The sequence below is a fragment of the Narcine bancroftii genome, chromosome 14 (genome assembly GCF_036971445.1).
Source record: "Narcine bancroftii isolate sNarBan1 chromosome 14, sNarBan1.hap1, whole genome shotgun sequence".
NCBI classification, from domain to species: domain Eukaryota; kingdom Metazoa; phylum Chordata; class Chondrichthyes; order Torpediniformes; family Narcinidae; genus Narcine; species Narcine bancroftii.
The window spans coordinates 47,806,331-47,827,714 of NC_091482.1; the positions used below are offsets into that span (position 1 = coordinate 47,806,331).

General features: G+C 43.7%; 1 protein-coding gene across 9 annotated transcripts in view; it reads right to left on the reverse strand.

Annotated features, from left to right (window-relative positions):
• Window positions 1-21,384, reverse strand: part of arnt2 (aryl-hydrocarbon receptor nuclear translocator 2) — a 347,931-nt gene that overhangs the window by 325,276 nt on the left and 1,271 nt on the right. For 2 of the 9 annotated variants that reach the window (XM_069910320.1, XM_069910318.1), the window contains exon 2: window positions 48-122. The exons of the other annotated variants lie outside the window; for them this stretch is intronic. The gene's annotated coding sequence lies outside the window, so the exon portion shown is untranslated. The remainder of the gene's footprint in view (window positions 1-47; window positions 123-21,384) is intronic. 9 annotated transcript variants of the gene reach the window in all.

A 21,384-nucleotide genomic window follows, 5' to 3' on the forward strand; every position in this document is an offset into this window, starting at 1 on the left:
CCCCCCCACCCCCAAAAAACCCTTTCTGCATCTTCCTCACAACTCACAGCTGTCACTTGGCTTGGTACCATCAATGATCTTGGTCTCCTCGTCCAATCTTTGCTGTTGGAGATGCACTCACCCTGGAAAGTGGGAAGGTTTCTTACAAATGGTGTGCAGGTTTTGGGGAGTCAGGTGGTGAGTCACAAGTCAAATGACTACATGCTATTTTAATAAGTTGAGAACTTTCTCTGGAGGTCCCACAGAGAAAAGCACCTGGTGATAGCTATAGAGTCTCATTTCTACCACAAAATACATACACTGAAACAAGTGTCACTTGCCATAAAATATTCATTATCGCAGCCACAGAGAGTTTATTTTTAATCCTGTTATATTTCTGGTCAATGGTGCTCATGAAAATATTGCTGAAGTATTTCATGGGGTACAACTATCAAGTGTCATGAGCTCATCTCTTAGCAAGTCCCTTGACATCAAGTAACATTTGACTCAAATGGCAAGTCCCATGAAAAAAAATGGCTCACATTTATTGCCATTAATCAGCCCAAGCACATAAATGCTTAATTTTCTGAGAGATTATGAATGGACCAGAATTATATGCAATCATCACAGCTAGAACTGCTGCCACACAGCTTCATCAAATCTCAACCTTGGATGCTGCATTTTAGAGACTGCACGTTTTCCCTGTGTCTGCAGGAGTCATCTCCAAGTGCTCAGTCTTGCTCCCACATCCCAAATATCTAAAACTGAAAGATCTCTGATAAAATTCAGCCCAGATTGTTGGAATGAAGTTCTCTAGTGCTGAGAAACAAAAAAATTTATTTGGGAACTCATGATTCGATTCAGATTTATTGTTCAGAGTGCATAGATGCATCACATACAACCCCAAGGTTCTTTTTCCTGCAGGCAAGACAGAATTACCACTTATTGGCAGTGCAAAAAGTGCTGGCTCAATTTACACGTGACAAATAAAGAAATAAAGAGGAAAAAAAATCAATAAAATGCAAGAGTACTTAAATAACTCATTGACTGAGTTTGTGGTTGAGTAGTCTGATAGTGGAGGGGTGGTAGCTGTTCTCAAACCTTGTGGATTGAAAGAGGGGTTGAAACAAACTACCGTGTGGTGCAGATCCTCGATGATCGCAGTGTTCCCCATGAATGTTCTCGATGGTGGGGAGTTTTACCTCCGCGTCCTGGGCTGCGTCCACTACCTTTTGCAGTTTTCACTCGGGGCATTGGTGTTCCCATACCAAACTTTCCACCACACCTCTGCAGAAATTTGTCAAGGTCTCCAATGTCACATCACACCTCTGTAAACTCCTGAGGAAGCAGCGGCTTTCTTCGTAATGACATTCTAATGTTGGGTCTAGGAAAGGTCCTCCGAAATAGTGACTTCCAGGAATTTACCTCTCTCGTACACCTCTGGTCTTCCCTTCTGGAAGTCAACAATCAGCTCCTTTTGGTGGTATTGAGTGCACAGTTGAGTTGTTAATGCACCACCCAGCCAAGTTTCCAATCTCCCTCCTGTACACTGACTCATCGCCCCATTTTCTACAACCCACTACCGTGGTGACATTAGCAAACATGGCACACGGTGTTATTGCCGTACCGAGCCACACCGTCGTAGGTGTAAGGTAAGTAGAGCAGGGGACTAAGAACACAGCCCTGCAGTGCTCCAGTACTGATGGAGACTGTGGAGATGTTCTTACCAATCTTCACTGATTGTGGTCTGGAGGTGAGGAAATCCAGGATTCAATTACACAGTGGGTTGTTGAGTCCTAGGTCAGTTTGCTAATCAATTTTGCAGGGATGACGGCGTTAAATGACAAATTGTAGTCCATAAAGATGTATGGACATGTTCCAGGGCTTTGTGTCGAGCCAGTGAGAAGGCAATCGCCATAGACCTGTTGCTTTGATGAGCGAATGATGTGCATCGATACCAGCCTTTCAAAACACTTTTTGCTCAATTGTTAAGTTTACTTAGACAGTCCCAAGAATGGTTACTGTTAGATTGCGCCAAAGGGCATCAGTTTGTGCTGTTAGAGAAATAACATTAGGAAATAAAAGCTGAACCGCACTGTGGTATCAATCTCATCCAAAATAGAATGTACCATTTCTCAACATCCCTCTACTTAAACACAAATGAAAATCTATCCTTAGCATGTACATTCAACAGAGATCATTTGAAATTCCGGACATATTATAGCAAACTATTCATGATCTGCAAAAAAAAAAAAGCTATAAGAGTCCACACCCAAAAATTATTTGTATGAATACAGTGACTTTTATTATTCAAAAATAATATAAGCCAAGATGAAGATAAAGTAAAATCCATTGAATGCAAAGATCATTTAATAAAAGCAGGAGCAGACTTCATCAATCCTTCACCCTCAACACCAGAAATTCCACAGAATGATTAAGATTCAAAGCCTGTGTATGCTCTGCACTGAGAGATTAGTCTTTTCACAATCTGCTGGCTGCAATTTCATGGATTCGAGAATATAATCAAGTTAACTTTAATTAAGTCACCAATAAACTAGAAACCAAAATGTGATTTCAAAATAATTATATGGCAAGAAGAATTTTTTTTCTTAAAAATGCTTGAAAGGTTTTTTTTAAATAGACTTGATTTTCTTTGAATTCTCAGAATTCAAGTTGATACGATACGATGGTTCTTCAAGGACAAGACTTGTCCAAGATAATAGTTAATTATCTTTAATGATTAATTTCTTTTAATCATTTATTGTTACAGTTACTGTAAACTTCATCATGTGACCAATGTTCCTGGTGAAATTGACTCAGGAAAGGGCACAAATATATGGAGGCAAAATGCATAAAACTTTTGTGTCTCCCAAATCAAGTTACTTAGAGATTTTAATTTTAAAAAAATCAATTTGCAGCATTGCAATCTGGAAACTAAAAGTAGCCAAGCATCTCATCATTGACTTAACAACCTTTCTGTTGGATTTTGGTGTCCACATCACCATAAAGAATGATTTAACAGTGGCAAGTGCTCCACTCCTCCTGACAATCCACTGTCCACGTTTCAGGAGATGAAACCGCCGTTTGTAACAATAATAATGTATACCATAATTTCCAAGCTACTATATGCAAATTTATTTCTAAACTATTGTCCATTTTAGGCTTAATTTTTCTTGCATTATCTATTTTCTATATGAAGGAGGATTTTAAAGCTGAGAGACAGAGGAAGCCATAAACAGATACTTGAAAATCATGAAGGCAAAAGGACATTCCAATTAAAAACCAGCAACTTATTACAAGTGGTCTATCCTTGTCTGAGCTTCATATATTCAAGTGTCAATGACCTTTTCCCATGAAATTGGAGACAAAACTGGAACTTATCCTTTTGATTTTTTTTTTATTTAGAGCAATTCCAACTTGCAAATTCCATATAAAATTCCTTTCAAGAGATTCCATTTAAGAGAACATATGTAGAGGAATATGACAAGTCTGCACTTTCATACTGTGGCATTACTCGATTTCAATAGATTTGTTCATGTTTGTCATCATCTGATTGTAGACCATAGCACCCACACAAAATGCACAGTACATAAAGATCACTAATAATCAAAATAAATATTTAAGAGATTTGTCACAGTTACGGTATGTTGTTCATCAGTTTCTCAGCCTGTGGGAAGAAGATATTCCCCAGTCTGGCAGCCCTGATTTTGATACATTTCCTTCATGGAAATGAGTTGAAGATAGGATAGAAAGGGTCTTCTAGGATTCCTCGAACCTCATTTAGGAAGCCCTCCCAATAAACCTCATCTATAGAGGACACCCAATGATCCTCTCAGGTGTTATAATAATTCTCTGTATAGATTTTAAGTCTGATGCTTTGCAACTACCATATTATGCAGCCAGACTGGTCACTCAATTGTGCTTCTGCAAAAGGTTGTGAAGATGGGACCCAGTAGCCTTGCTCTCCTCAACCTCCTTTGGATGTGTAGGCACTGCTGCACCTTCCAGACTGAGATGTTGCGAGTCCAGGATAAGTCATCCCTTGTGCGCACGCCAAGGAACTTTGCGCTCGCCTCTCTTTCCACGACAGAACTGTTGGTGGAGTGGAGAACGGTCAACCTTCATCCTCCTGAAATCCACAATCATCTCCTTTATCTTGTCCATGGAAAGACTCAGGATGTTGAGCTCTCACCATTTTACGAGCCTCTTTGTAATGCAACTCATCATTGTTGCAAATGAAGCCATCTCCAGTTGTATCATCCACAAATTTGATGATTCTTTTGGAACTAAATATGGCAGTGCAGTCGTGAGCCAGCAGCGTAATCAATAGTCCCTCAACACGCAGCTCTGCACAAGTGCTCAGTGTAATGGGGCTTAAGGTTTTGCTGCAACCTGGACAAACTGTGGTCTTTCTGTCAAGAAGTTTAGAATCCAGACCCAGTGAGGACAGTTTATTCACTAGCCTCTGAGGTGAGATAGAGGGTGGAGTGGAGGGTCAAGGCTATTGCACCATCTGTGCATGAGGAAAAGAGCTCCAATCCCACTAATTACCAATGATGGTGATCAAGAGGTCACACTTTATATTCCAACACATGAGGATTCAGTTCAACCACTTCATTAAAATAATCAATACTTCCAGTCATTTTTCACTTTCAATATTTTCCATAGCAACTTTAAATATTGCTTCCCTCATTTACACCAATTTCAGTCCTACCTTTTTCACATTATACAATTGTGAAATATAAAGTATTCACAATCACTACTCTGGAGACAAAGTCTTGGAGAACAGGTTCAGCTTTATTTCAAGTCTGCAGAGTTGGGCGTCCCTGGACTGGAGACACACTGGAGGTTCAGAGTCATCACTCTTTTGTACAGTCCCACACTCAACATCACCCCACCTTCATTTATCTTCTTCCAATCAGAATCCCAATACATTACATTCTCCTTTTCCCTTCCATCAATAGAGGTATCACTCAGATCCTCCCTCTTCATACATCACGTTATGTTAATTAGTTCATCCCCTCCTTAGGGGCGTCTAAGTTAATATTCATGTCCCTATTAAGCAAGCGCAGTACTAGCTATAGACTACCTTGGGTCAATGTACCAGCCTGAACCAGATCCTTGCATCCATGGGGCTCCTGATAAGAAGGGGCCTACTAGCTAGTATTGTCTGTTTTCAAGCTCTCATCTACATTCTTTGCATTCCATCCTTTTTCACAGAATGGTGCGAGTTTAATCATCTTCAACCATATTTCACACAACACAAAGAGCCACACAGCATGGAACAGATTCTTTGGCCCAACTCAATGTCAACTAACACCATTCTGGCCTAGCCCCATATGCTTGCATTTTATGCCCTCCCCATCCATAAATCAATCCAAATGTTTTATGAACGTCAGATTTGCACTCACTTCTAGTTTCCTCTGGCAGCTCATTCTGAACATGGCCCGCTCTCCATGAGAAAAAATTGTCCCTCAGATCTCTCATAAATCTCCCTCCTCTCAACATAAGCCTATGACCACTTGTTTTGAAATCTTCTGCCCTGGGGAAAGGCCTTTATCCATGTTCCTCATGATTTTATAAATCTCCTTAAATGCAGAACAAATGAACAGTAAAGCACAGGAACCATGGTGTCATCTGCCTGCACATATTCTATATTCCTCAATCTTTGCCTGTTCATGTCTTATATTTCTTAAATGTTATTATTGTATTGGCTTCTACCACTTTCCCTGTCAGCACATACCAGCCAACAACCAGAGTCTACAAATAATTTGCCTTGAAATTTTCCTTTAAATGTCCCCCCTCTCACATTAAAGCTATAACATCTATTTTGATCCTCTTACCATGGGAAAATGGTATCTTGCAATCTTGTGCTTGGGGCTGTGGAATTTAAAATTATCTGGAATTTGGGAGTGAGAAAAACACTAGTTTTAACAAGGATGACAAAGAAAAACTATCAATTGACACGTTAACCCATCTGGTTCACAAATGACCTACAGGAGAAGGAATGGCTTTCACGCAATTTCACATCTGTCCCATATGGTCAACTCTTGTCAGTCATTCAGATATCTCCACAGAGTTGCATTCAGAGAGAAATAAAACAGGACAACCATCTTGAATCAACCACATTAAAAAAAATCAAAACTTACTGTCATTTATTTCAGTATTTTCCAGCTTTCATTATTTTCCATTGCAACTTTGAATATTGCTTCCCTCATTTACACCCACTTCAGTCTTACCTTTTTCCACAGTAAACACAGCAAGGGACAGCTCAATACCAGCTAAGTTCCCATTCTAGCTAGTCCCATTTGTCTACATCCTATATCCTCCCCATCCAAATGTCTTATGTCAAAATTGCACCCATCCAGTTTCCTACGGCACCTCATTCTGGACCCTGTGAGCAAAAGCATCGTCCCTCAGGTCTCTTATAAATCTCTCCCCTCTCATCATAAACCTTTTCCCACTGATTTTAGAATCTTCTCCCCAGAGAAAGTCTTTATCCATTCACCTCATGCTTTTATAAACTCGAAGGTCACCCCTCAGCCTCCTGAACTTAAAGACCCAGCCTATTCAACCTCTTCTCCAATATGTACATGGTCAGGTGACCATCCTCCTCATAAATAACAATCTGCTGCAGGAATTCAGTGGGTTTAGCAGCATCAGTGGGAGAAAGAGAATGACTAATATTTTGGGCAGGAACCCTTCAAGAGTTAGTTTGCAGAGGAGAGCTGGACAGGATAATGAGGACGAGCTAGGAGGGGTTGCACAGGGGCCAGTGGGGAATTTGAGAGCCAGTGAGGTGCTTTCTTCACGATGACATTAGTGGATTGGGTCCAGGAAATGTCTTCCGAAATAGTGACTCCCAGGAATTTAAATTTGCTCACCCTCTCCATCTCTGATTCCCCCAATGATCACTGGATCATACACCTCTCGTTTTCCCCTCCTCAAGTCCACAATCAGCTCCTTGGTTTTGATGATATTGAGTGAAAGGTTGCTGTTAGTAGACCAGCCAAGTTTTCAATCTCCCTCCTGTGTGTTGACTCATCGCCCCCTTTTATACAACCCATTACCATGGTATCTTCAGAAAATTTTGAATGTTGAATTGTAGTCGATAAAGAACATCCTGATATAAACGTCTTTGCTGTCCAGATGTTCCAGGGTTTTGTGTAGAGCCAGGTGGCATCTGCCGTGGACCTGTTGCTGCGGTAGGCACTGTCACCTCTCAGGCAGGAGCTGATATGCTTCCTTTCCTTTTCGATCTTTTTGTATTGGTTTTTAATAAAATACAGTACAATGAAAAAAGGGAACGAAACTGAAAATACAGTATCACATATGAAAATACACCAAGATTAAAAACTTCATACAGCATAAATTTGGTTCCCCCTCCACTGTACTGGGTGAAGACAGAAAAGACTTCAAAATTATAAAATATATATGAATAAAAATAAAAAAACCCACCCAACCTACTCTATTACAAAAAAAATCACCAAAAACATCGAACATCTGAGCAGCTTATCCTAAGTGTTAAATATATATTTTGCACCTTTTGATTCATACTAGGAATCAAAAAACAAAGTTAAGACTATATTTCATTTGGAAGAATGAGTACATCTAATCACATAAAAAAAACATTTACATCAAATGAAATGGGGAATTGGGTAGCAGCCTGGTGTCATTGCATCGTTTAGACATCTGTAATCACTGCAGATCCTCCAGCTACCATTAGACAAGCACCAAGTGGAGGGGTGAGGCCCATGGATGATTGGAACGACGGATGATGCCCAGCTCCTTCATGCGCCTAAACTCTCCCTTGGCGAAGTTGAGTTTGTCTGGAAACAGACTCATGAATGCAATGGTGAACCAGTGGTAGCAATATGCTGTTGGACACCATGTTTGGCCACGGCTGCCGTGGGCGCAGGAGGGAAAATCTGTGAGGAGTTGGCTACACTGGCAGTGTTTGTTCTCCACTAAGCGAGCTGGATGGATAGTTCATTCGATCTTCCGAGAGGCACTTTCCCTGGTGGACCCAGAGGAAATCTGCGATGAGTAGGGGTTTGTCCACTGAAGTGAAGGTGAAGGACCACTGGAATGTGCTTTCGCCAAAATGTACAAGGAATCTGTCTTTTGCCAAAGGTTTGAATGGTGATGTTATTGGCAGCCTGAAGGGAAAGACTACATGGTCTTGTGTGTGTCTCGAAGAATGTAGGGGGAATGACACTAATCTCTGCCCACATGTCCACCAAGAACTTGCGGCCTGAGATGCTGTCCAAGACGTGGAGGCTATTTGGTCACCCAGCTGCCACAGCCACTAACTGCGGCTGGCCACATCATTTCCCGGGAAAGAAAACAGCTGGCAGCATCTGTGGGCAGATGCCCCTCAACATTGGTGATAAAAACACCATTTGGGATCGGGCCCCTCTGTCCTCTGATGAACTGGACTTGGGTGCTGTCCTCGATGGTGACTGTGAAACACGGTTGACAGAGTCTATGGTTTTGCATTTCGAACAGTAGAGAATATCCACCCACGCCGCAACTTTGCAGCGAATCTTCACAACGCAAAGCTGTTCTCCAAAGTTTCCAGTACTCGACCAGGTACTCCATCTGAACTGGATGCTTTCCTTGGATTCACTCTCCTGAAGGCAACCCACATCATCCTCAGATACCAACATTAGAGGATCATCAGGAGACATGGGGGTTTCCAGTGGGTCTTCCTTGTTCTGGTGGCCAAAACAGGCGTAGAGGATATTGAGTTCATCTGAAAGTGATGCTTTGCTATCTTCTACTGCACTGGCTTGATTTTGTAGCAGGTTATGTGATTTAGGCCCTGCCACAGCTGTTAGGTATCTTTTGTTGTTTCCATTTTTGTCTGGAATCTCCACTTCTCTTAGGAGATTGCTTTCCATAGGCGATATCTGCTCCTTACGTAGTGTTCTGGATCTCTGGACAAATGCCTGTGATCTAGGCAACTGTCAGCAAGTTCCGGATTTCATTGCTCATCCAGGGCTTCTGGTTAGACAAAACCCTATTTTATTAAGCTGAGCTCTTGAACACTGACCAACACTTACCAATCCACTGACTTGAGAAAGTCCTGGAAATGCTCTTTAGCCTCCTGAATTGTGTTAGATAAAAACATCATGAGCTGGGAATGAAGAAGGAGTCACCCAGTGCTGGGCCATAACAAGATGCAGTTGTGACCTTGTACTCTCAAGATAAGACTGGTAATGACAAATTGATGTGCAGCAAGCTAGCAGAGAAGGATAGCAACAGTTTATTCATTGGACAATGTAATGGTATGATAATTTACTAAGTACGTATCCTGAGGTATAAAAAAACACCACTTGCTGATAACGGCAGAATGCGCCTTCTCCAACTAACACTTTAGTTGCAAGTGTTACAATCCGGTAATAAAGAACAAAGAACCTTGATTTCGACTCAGTCTGGTGTCTGACTCACTCATTCATGAACAAAGCAGACCTAACAATTTGGTGACCCCGACGTGATGGGTGAGTGGACACTGGACGACGGTTTCTGTTTTTCTTAACAATCATCTCAGCCGGCTGATAAAAAGGTCCAGAGAAGCCTGTTTTAACAAAATTCTCTCTTTTAAAATCTTTATGATTGTCAGTAAGAACTGGAGATCGGACAAATTAGACGACCATAATTGAAGGTCGTCACCTGCCAGGATTGTAACACGTAAGTGGTTACAGATAAAAGAAAAGTCCTTAAGGTGTTTTAGTGACATTTGATAAGTGCTTCGCCGACAAACTACTAGAGTTTAAAAAGTCTTTATTGTGACGTTGCAAAGTCAAATAGAGTGAGAAGGTGGTCTGAGAACAATTGAGGACCTGAGTTTTCTGCCCTAAACTGGTTATTAAGAGGAGAAATCTCCCACGTGAAGGTTGGGCTTTGAAAGAAAACAAAGGTTCAGGCTTATTGGCCTCAATTGTATAAGACTCACTTATAAATGTCCGGTAGGTATGATAATGTCTGTACACTTGAAAACTTAAGAATTTATTTCCCCAATTCGCCGTGGTGGAATACCACAGCAGACATTAGAGACCTTGAGACGACAAAAAGAGTACTCAGGGACGCCTGCCTAGTGAACAAGGACGACGACGAAAGGCTGCAAAAGCTGTGTCCGGATCAGGTAGGAGATATCAATGAAAAAGTTGACAGAATCTTAAGAGACACCCGGTTTATTCGAAGTTCTTTTGATAAGTTAAATGAGGGTATTCCCAGCATCACCAAAGAGATAAAGTTACGTAAATTCATAGATTGGTACAGGGAAACTGGACAAAAATATAGCCCAGAAACTTGGTTTCCTAGTTGTAACCTAACCTTCCGACCTCTTTGGGAAAAAAGAGAGTGGAAGACGAGCATTCAGAGTACACAGGATAGTCTGAGGTCCACCGGAGAAACAGGCTTGGAGACTGTTTCGCTAAAAAACCTTTGTCATCCGGCCTGTAAGGAGACATTTTTAAAGGCGGTTTTTGTTAACATAGATCCTCTTAACGGACAAGAACCTAAATTAAGAGAAGCATTAGGAAGCGGTCCCACAGCAATGGCTACACAGTTGCCTGCTAAGACCTTTGACCAAGTTATTAGGGAAATTAATCAGGAGTTAGGGAAGCGAAATACCAGTAATGTGGCATTGGAGAAACAAAAAATTTTCTGAAAATGTGTAGATCGTTGGAGGAAGAGGGGTTGGTTACCCGGGAGCACTGAGATGTTCCTGACAGGTGAGGGAAACAAAATTTTAAAACGTAGAGTCTTAGATAAGCTGGAAGAAACAAAACGGGACATAGAAAGAAAAATCTTTAATCAAGAGTCTGCACAAAAAAAGATGAGAGACAAGGAGATGCAGTACCGCGATGTCCTTGCTATATTCGAAGAATTTGGTCTCCCTGATAACCCACCTATTATGGCCCCTGTAGAAATAGCTTGTAGACCCCCGCCCTATGCATACGTTGAGTCACAAGGTACCCCTGACACCCCAGACGGGACCCAGGAGTCACGTCCCTTATATCCAGATATTGAAACACTGGGACATGACAGGAACATCGGGAATAGGGACACGTCAGACAAGGTACAGGCCCCTTTACTAAAAATAGAAGGGGGAGTAATAGATGTCGAGACCCTCGCGGGATCCAAGAAAATAGAAAAAGACTTAGAGACACAGAAAAGGAACATGAAAAAGGTTCAGGATAACGTTAAAAACTTAAACAAAGATGTGAATGTGCTGGGGCAGAGCAGCAAGGAACAAAAAGAATTAATGGTAGGTGTATTGAAAGAAATGGAAAAGATAACTCCAACACTCTCAGCAGAACTCCAAACAGGAGGAACAGTAACAGGAGCAAAGGACGAAAAGTGTAGTACAGATGAGGAAACGAGTTACGACCCACCATGGGAGGGAAGAATCCCCTGATTTTAGCAGTAAAAGCGGGGCTGAACAACCCGTGGGATATGAAGGGATGGAGCTCTAAGACATGCGAGGGGGGCACAGGGAGAGAACATGGTGTCGGAGACCTCCTCTACCTAATGATTGGAGTGTCTGTAAGTGGAAAAGATCCTTGGGGAGTGGTGAGGTTCAAGTTACAAACCTACACAAAGGACATACCTAAACCCACTTCGACAGAGGGGGCAGTGCGAAAATTTGACAGTACGAAGCTGTCCAGGGGAGAGAAGATAGCAATTGAGACAGGTATAGATGAGACAAACTCCTGGATAGAACAGATGGGTAAATATGCGGACCAGGCAGGGTATGGGAACTGCTGGATCTGTGCCCGAGGAAGGCCATTGTTACGGATGAGCAGATCGATTTTTGAGGAGACAGATGCTATGGACTGCGCCTTGAACCTAATGTCAGAATCTAACCCACTGAATAGGTGTCTGACATGGGAACAGGCGTTTCCCATAGCTCCGGCTAATGTGGCCCCCCCTATCTTTAGATCCACGGGCATAAGTAATGTTACTTGCTTCGCCAATAACAACACAGCAGCGCACGCTTTCCACATGGGTTGGCTGCCCAGTGACTCGTGCAGGACTCATGTTGATCTCTCAGGCAGCAGTAGTGCAACCCGCTTGACCCAGGCTAGGGCAGATATTTGGTGGTTTTGCGGAGGAAGAGTGCTGTATAACTGGCTCCCCTCTAACTGGAATGGTCAGTGTGCTCTAGTAACGCTTAATGCGCCAGTCCTGATTGTGGAAAGGCAGGAGGGGGACGAGGATGCCCTAGATTTACACCACACAGAGGATTGGATGTGGAGAAGGAGGAGTGTTGGACTCTTGGGGCCAGGAGGAAGGAACCCTGATGGGGTATGGATTGATGCAATTGGCCAAGCCCGGAATATACCGGACGAATTTAAACTAGCCGATGAGATTGCAGCTGGATTTGAAAGTTTTCCTATATTTAGTGCAATTTTTCCCATCACAGTAAATAAAAATGTAAATAGGATCAACCTAATTCACTATAATGTCCAGCGCCTTGCAAATTTGACCAGGGACGTTGTTGAGGCAGTACACCAACAACTGTCAGGAACTTCCCTTATGACGCTTCAGAATAGGATAGCGATTTATATGGTCCTGGCAGAAAAAGGCGGAGTGTGTGCCATGTTTGGAGATCTATGCTGCACTTCTATCTCTAATAACACAGGGCCAGATGGGTCACTCACTAAGGGGCTAACAAAACTTAGGGCATTGGCGAAGGAATTAAAAGCCCAATCTGGAGTGTCTAACCCTGTTTTGTCCTGGTTACATGGAGTGTTTGGGAAATGGGGCACAATGTTAGGACAACTTTTGCTAGGATTGTTCATTTCTGTATCGATTTTTATCACTTGTGGCTGTTGTTGTATTCCATGTATTCGAACGCTGGTCACGAGGACCATTGAGAGAGCCTTTGCCAACCACGATGAGCTGCCTCCGAAATATCAAGCTGTGCAGGCTGCGGAGCGGGACTATCTCACATCACAGGAGGCGTCAAAAGTTGCTGAGATCGATCTGGAGTCTGATGGAGAATGTGACGGGGAGGAGGGTTTATGAAATAGATTGCAACACAAATATTATAATATTGATTGTAACACAAACATTATAAAATAGATTGTAGAACAAATATTATGAAACAGATTGTAGACCATATGTTAACTTGGGTACTTACTAATGTTTGGGGGGTTAGCTAGTTATTTGCTTGGGGGCAAATGGGGATGAAACTTGTAAACGGATGGGGGGTATACGCAAAAGAGGGTTGGGGGAGCCCTCACCCACCAGCCGAACAACCCCGTGAACAGAACCCGTATAGAGCTTGGCAATAATAGGCGAACTAATGTAACACGGTGGTAGCATAGTCAGGGCAAGATTGTCCTCTAAAGAGGACAAAGGAGGGATTGTTAGGTAAAAACATCATGAGCTGGGAATGAAGAAGGAGTCACCCAGTGCTGGGCCGTAACAAGATGCAGTTGTGACCTTGTACTCTCAAGACAAGAGTGGTAATGACAAATTGATGTGCAGCAAGCTAGCAGAGAAGGATAGCAACAGTTTATTCATTGGACAATGTAATGGTATGATAATTTACTAAGTACGTATCCTGAGGTATAAAAAAAACACCACTTGCTGATAACGGCAGAATGCGCCTTCTCCAACTAACACTTTTAGTTGCAAGTGTTACAATCCGGTAATAAAGAACAAAGAACCTTGATTTCGACTCAGTCTGGTGTCTGACTCACTCATTCATAAACAAAGCAGACCTAACAATTGTGAAGCCTTTTTATAGGCTCTGTCTCTATAAAGGCATAAGGAGTACAGCCAGGTGATCCAACTTGCCAAAATACATTCTCAGGAAAGAACAGTCAGCCTTCCTTATCTCGATGTAGCAGTAATCACATGTTCTGTGACCTCTGGTCCAGCAGGTTATGTGCTGGTGGTAATTGGTCAGGATTTTCTTGAGACAGGCCTGGTTAAAGTCACCAACTATGATTTGTAGAGGGTCGAGCTGGGCAGCTGAGAGCAATCCCAATTATTAGTCAAGCAATAGGATTGACATTGTCATCCAGAATCAAACCTTACAGATAATGTGCCAGACAACTCCTGCACAATCTTTCATTATGCCTTAACCCATTGACACTCGGAGCCACTGGAGATGGTGTACAAGGACAAAATTGTCTTGCCATGTCCTCAACTTCAGACTTGATTAAATTGTAAAGCATCAAGTCAAACATGGGCAAGGCTATCTCTTGTTATTAGGATTCCTTGTTGAGCAGCATTTGGAAGCAGCCATGTTTATTGTGTTGAAGGACTTCATTATCCATTTCCAAAATATAACATGACTATCCCGAAGGGCACAGCTGCTACATTTAGTTGGCTGTGGGCAGGGAGTGAACCAACACAATGGGTAAACTGACTTGACTCCATCCTCACCAATCTACTTATAGCAAATGCATCCGTCTGTGACCATGCAACAAAGTCGCATTTTCCAAAACCTAAAGGACAATCTCCAGCATTCTATGTGGCACTACAAAAATGCTAAACAAGGTTGGCTTTAAAAAAAGATGCATCAAAAAACACAGCACCTAAGCTACCTCAGCAATGGCAAGCCCCAAACACAAGTACTACAAAAAAAAAATAAGTGAAGTATTTACAACTGCCTATAGCCAAAAGTTCTGAACAGATGATGCTTTTGGCTTCCTCCTGAGATTCCCATCATCACAGAAAACAGTTGCCAGGCAATTCACTTCCATCCAGATTAAATGAAGAAACAGGTGAGAGCACAGGATATCGCAAAGCCAACAGGAGAAGACAGTATCCCTGCTGTAGAATTGAAAATTTGAACTGCAGAACTAGTTGTGTCTCTACCCAAGCTGTGAAGCATTGGCGTCATCCCAACAATGTGAAAAATTTCCCATTCACAAAAAAGAACAAATACAATCTACCTGTTCACTGTGCAGTCAGTCTATTTGCAGTCATCAGCAGGTTCTGGAAGCTGTCATACAGAGCTGTCAAGTGGTACTTGCTCATCAATATCCAGGTTGGATTTTGCCAGAATTGGATGGCTTCAGACTTCATCATAGCCTTGGTCCAAACCATAGAACATGACAGCACAGAAACAAGCCCTTCTCATCTGTGCCAAATCTAGTCCCACTGACCAGCACCATACTCCTCCCAGCCAGGTGCCTGTCCAAATTATTCTTAAATATTAAAAGTGAGCACCCATTCACCATTTCAGCTGGAAGCTAGTTCCACCTTCCCACCACTCTCAATGAAGAAGTTGCCCCTAAACTTTTCCCCTTTCATCCTTTAACCCCTGTCCTCTGGTTTGTATCTCAGCAATCTTCAGTGGAAAACACCTACCAACATTTACTCTTTCTATACCCCTCAGTTTTTAAATACCTCGATCAAATCTTCCATCATTCTTCTACATTCCAGGGAATAAAGCCCTATCTTGTTTAACCTTTCCCTGTAACTCAGTTCCTAGTCTCATCAACATCCTAGTAAATCTTCTCTCACTCTTTCAATCTTATTGATATCTTTCCTGTAGTTAGGTGACCAAAACTGTCCACAATACTCCAAATTTGGCCTCACCAATGTCTAATATAATTTTACCATAACATCCCAACTCCTATACTCAATTTTTTGATTTATGATCAAACGTGGACTAAAGAAGTTGTGAAAAATGGTTGAAAATGATTAAACTTTCACCATTCTGTGAAAAGTAATGGAATGCAAACTATGTCGATTAGAGCTTGAGAGTAGGCAGTACTAGCTAGTGGGCCCCTTCTTATCTCGAGCCACAAGGATGCAAGGATCTAGTTCAGGCTGGTACAGTGACCCAAGGTAGTCTATAGCTAGTACTGCGCTTACTTAATAGAGACATGAGTATTAACTTAGACATCCCTGAGGAGGGGATGAACTAATTAACATAACATTCGATGTATGAAGAGGGAAGAACTGAGTGATACCTGGATTGATGGAAGGGAGAAGGAGAATGTTGTAATGTATTGGGATTCTGATTGGAAGAAGGTAAATGAAGGTGGGGTGATGTTGAGCGCGGGACTGTACAAAGGAGTGATGATTCTGAACCTCCAGTGTGTCTCCAGACCAGGGACGCCCGACTCTGCAGACTCGAGATTAAGAATCACTGACCTCAACCAATGTCCTCTAGTTTGGGGCACTCTGCTAAGGGGTGGGGGAGATTTCCTACCATCTTCTCGATCTCTCCCCCTCCTAATTTTGCACATCTCCAGCAGATTTATCTTTTCTTTGCTCTCCAATGAAAACAAACCAAACTTAACCAGTTTCTTCACATAACTGAAACATCCTGTTTGGGATTAGGCTTTTTGCATCAGTGGCTTGCCATACATACACTGTAATGAGATGCAAAATACCAGTGTTGACCTAAGGGATCACAATATTATAAATGGCTCTCTAACAGCATAGGTAGGTATTTTTCTTCTTCGAGTCTGATTCCAACTGGACCTCCAGTTGTGAGTGTCATCTGACGGACGAGATCAAAGCTGGCCCGGGTCCATGTGGTTTCCTAGAGTAGGTGAGGTAACACCATGGACTTTGGAGAAGTCACCGATCCGTTCGGGAATTTACAGCAGTGGATGCGACACTTAAAACCGTGCAAGATGCACGAGTGTATTGTGAAATCAACAGTGTTTTAGTGTTTCATCATGGTTACACCACATGAAACGTGGTGTCAGAAGTGAAGGTTGAGCAAAAGAATGGATTGTTTCCATGATTTGAAAGTGTTACCAAGACTGTAAGACAGCCAATGCTCAAGATAAGGACACGAGGAACAATTGCTCAGTGGAAGGACAAAGTTTTGTAAATTTGAAATTATGTATTTTGATGACAAAATTGACCTGCTAAGGCCTGGCCACCTTTCCATGAATGATAGTTGCAGATTTCCGTAGAGAAAGGAGTACTGACTGATAGGCCAAGGCATCAGCACATTTTCCACCGCCAGCCTCCATGGAAATTTTTTCCAATATACCTCGAAAACCAAGCCTCCCTATGACTTCCAGCCTTTCCTTTGATCCAGACTGGGACATAACTACTCTTTTTTTTTTGTTTTTAGCGTTATCTAGCAAGCAAACCAATATTGTGTAGCCTCACATAATTTGTGAATGAGCATAAGTCAATCTTTAATAAGGTGGGTGTTTAGAAAGTTTTTAGTTTTGGATTTTTCATCTGTATCATAATTTAGTCAGTCTGAGACAGGGAGCCAGCCAAGTTTGAATTAAGGACATTAAGTTCCAAGAAACTTCCATCTTCAAAGTATTTGAAAAGTGCAAGTATTTGAAATGAAGGGGAACTTGAGAGGAAATTGGAACTTTTTTCACTCCTGGTATGGGAACTATGAAATAGCAACAGAGCGAGATAAGAAGCCAGACAGCATTAGAGTAGCTAAAGAGTGCTACAGTCTACACCCTGCTAAACAAGGAGAGAGCAAAGGAAAAGTGCAGAAATACTCAAGAAATTGAAGGAACATTTTGAACCTGCGACAAATGGCATCTGTGAACAGCACACGTTCAACACTCGTGATCCGCATGCAAATGAAACTACAGATCAATATATGACAGTGTGAGGAAACTGCCCAAGCCGTGCGAGTTTGGAACTCTAAAAGAAGATTTAATGAGAGATAGGATTATGCGAGACACAAAAGATCCCGTTGTGACCCCGCTTTTTGAGGGAAGATAAGCTCATCCTGCAGAATGCAATCGACATGTGCAGAAGTCACGAAAGAGCAACTTAGGCGCATAGTAAGCTCAGTCAGCAGGACAAAGGGAGTTCATGTCATGAATAATTATGGAAAATAGAAGTCCACAAAGTATAATGGGAGACAGCAGAGCAAAGCCAGCTCGTCGCAGAAAGGAGACAAAAGACCGAGGTCAGAATGGAAATACTGGGGTGGACATCCTCAGACAGAGAGAGAGACATCTGCCCAGCATGGGGTAAACAGTGCGCAAAATGTAAAAAGAATGATTATTTTGCCAGAAAGTGTCTAAGAAGTCACAAGCTGTGAAGTGTTTGTGCCAGAAGACCAAACTGACGATAACAATGCTGAATCATCATCCACCATGGAGTTTGTGAGCAGTGTAAACACACAAGGCCAGAAGTGGATTGTCCAAGCAGCCGTGACAGCAGACAAACCTCACTATCCACCAATGAAGTGTCAGATGGACACTGGAGCCACTTACAATGTCATGAATTTTGCAAACACGTGTGAGGTGATGCAAAATGGAGAGCTAGAAAGCAAACATCCAAGGTCAAGATGAAGTCATTTGGTGGAGAGCTGATACAACCTAGAGGGCCACAGGATTTGTACGTACGTTGCAATGGCACACAATGCAAGGTGAGATTCCAGGTGGTGGATTCTGGTCACCCTACTTTGGTGTCCGCACAAGCGAGGTCAATGTAAGAGGTGCAGAAAAGTCCACTCACTAGAGATGAAATCCTACCAGGTTAAGATTTATTCATTAAACTTGGGTGTCTCCCTGGTGAGCACTGCACGAAACAGATCCCATGAAGGAAACTTTCTGGTGAATAATCATGGCACCCATTCCAATGCAAATATATATTTCTTTGGTGTGGCAACCAAAACATACAAAGTACATGGTGTGGAGATACACTGTGGATTAACAATTGTATTGTTAAATTGTACCATTACTTCCTAATTAAAACAAGTATTCTGCAAGCCTTCTTCATTCTTTATCTAACTTCCATCCCAGGGTTCCTTGGACTTGTACAGCAAGGCCCCTCTATACTCCTCAGTAGCTGACCATACATTACATGTGACCTAACCTTTTTTGTCTTCCCAAACTTCACCACCTCATACTTGTTGGCGGTTAGTGCAACGCCTTTACAGTACTAGCGATCAGGACTAGACCAAGATTCGAATCCCAAGTTGCCTGTAAGGAGTTTGTACGCCCTCCCCGTGACTGCATGGGTTTTTTTCCAGGGACTCCGTTTTCCTCCCACCATTCAAAATGGGTGGAGATTAATGGGGTGCAAATTGGGCAGCACGGACTTGTGGTGCAGAAATGGCCTGTTACCATGCTATATCTCTAAATTTAAAAGTTAAATTCATCATCCCAATACCTGTAACACATGACTACCCTCCACATTATTAATAACTCTAATCACCAATCATCTTCACACTTACCAATACACTTCATTCAGACCAATTGTTAATGTACATAGCAAACAGAAAGGGTCCAGACACTGAAACCTTGTGTCTAAATGTAGCACAAGGATCTAGTCAATTTTATATTCAATATGCCTTGGATCTTAGGCACTCGAACATTAATGAACCAGTTTCATATGTGGGAAAGCAACAGTATGAAACAGTAGCAGATGTTCCTATGTGTCACTTTGTCAAAGGCCTTACTGAAGTCCAGATGGACTACATCAATCAGTCAGTCCATACACCAAGTTACTTTGGGTAGCTAATGGGATGAGTAAAGCAGGCGGCTTGGATCTCAAATATTTCTCAAACTTTTTGAGAATTGTTGGCAGGGAAAAAATAACCCTCCAGACCATGGCAGATCATCCCCAAGTTAAGGGATTATATCATTTTCTACCACCCTCCATCCACATCCCAGTCATTGGGATCTCCATCCTGCTTCCCACTCCACTTCCAACTGGCATACATCCAACAATGTCACTGGTTCACTGTCCAACAGCAGGACCTCAAAGCGAGACCACCCTATCTCCTCAGTGAGAGGTCTATTAACTCAAATATCTGTGGCAGTCAGAAAGATTGGCACACAGCCCTCAGGGTCAGGCAGCCAAACCCCAGTCAGAACCCATCCAATAAATCATCCAATCGAAACATCAAGGCATCACCTGGATGCCAAATCCTGTGATTGCACAACACCACATTCCCAATAGCAATCTCTGAGGAGGGCAGGGGCATTACCTAGACCTCTCAGAAGGTTAAAGGGGAGGAGTCCCACCCATCCACCCCCCCCCCCACAAATGATGGGCATTATCCAAACTTATTAGACCCAAAAGGGAGGGGGAAAAGAGATGACACCCATCCCAAAATGGGGTCCATTACCCATCCCAAAATGGGGTCCATCACCCATCCCAAAATGGGGTCCATCACCCATCCCAAAATGGGGTCCATCACCCATCCCAAAATGGGGTCCATCACCCATCCCAAAATGGGGTCCATCACCCATCCCAAAATGGGGTCCATCACCCATCCCAAAATGGGGTCCATCACCCATCCCAAAATGGGGTCCATCACCCATCCCAAAATGGGGTCCATCACCCATCCCAAAATGGGGTCCATCACCCATCCCAAAATGGAGTCCATCACCCATCCCAAAATGGAGTCCATCACCCATCCCAAAATGGGGTCCATTACCCATCCCAGGAAACCTTCACAACCCCATGGGACCCAGAGTGATGGACAGGCATTTGCCCCCAGGACCTCCGGGCTTAGAGGTCATCACCTGCCCCAGGGGTAGGGGGTCATCACCCACTCCCATGGGCTTCCCAAGGGATACAAGGGATAGGGAACATCACACGCTCCCATGGGATACCAGGGAATCAAGGTCATCACCCGCAACCATGGGAAACCAGGGGGAAGAGGTGTCAATGCCGCCAGATCCCAGGGGATGAGGGATGATATGCCCCCTGCCAGGGGTGAGGTGCCCCTCACACAACAAACCCCTCATTTCCCCCCCACCCATCAGCCCCTCCCCCTTCCCTGCGGCCCACATATTCTCCCTCCCCTGCAGTTCCCCCATTCCCTCCCCTGAAGCCCCCCCCTGGCCCCTACCCATCCCATCCCCACTCTCCTCACCCCAATCCCCTCTCCCCACACCCTCACCCACCACAACCATCCCCTCTCCCCACCCACAATCCCTTTCCACCCCAACACCATCCCCACCTCCTCCCCTCAACCATCCACCTCCCCCACCCCTGCCCCTCCTCCTCCTATCTCCCTCCACCTCCAACCCTACCCCCTCCCCACCTCCCTCCACACCTACCCCCTCGCCACCTCCCTCCACTCCTACCCCCTCGCCACCTCCCTCCACTCCTACCCCCTCGCCACCTCCCTCCACTCCTACCCCCTCGCCACCTCCCTCCACTCCTACCCCCTCGCCACCTCCCTCCACTCCTACCCCCTCGCCACCTCCCTCCACTCCTACCCCCTCGCCACCTCCCTCCACTCCTACCCCCTCGCCACCTCCCTCCACTCCTACCCCCTCGCCACCTCCCTCCACTCCTACCCCCTCGCCACCTCCCTCCACTCCTACCCCCTCGCCACCTCCCTCCACTCCTACCCCCTCGCCACCTCCCTCCACTCCTACCCCCTCGCCACCTCCCTCCACTCCTACCCCCTCGCCACCTCCCTCCACTCCTACCCCCTCGCCACCTCCCTCCACTCCTACCCCC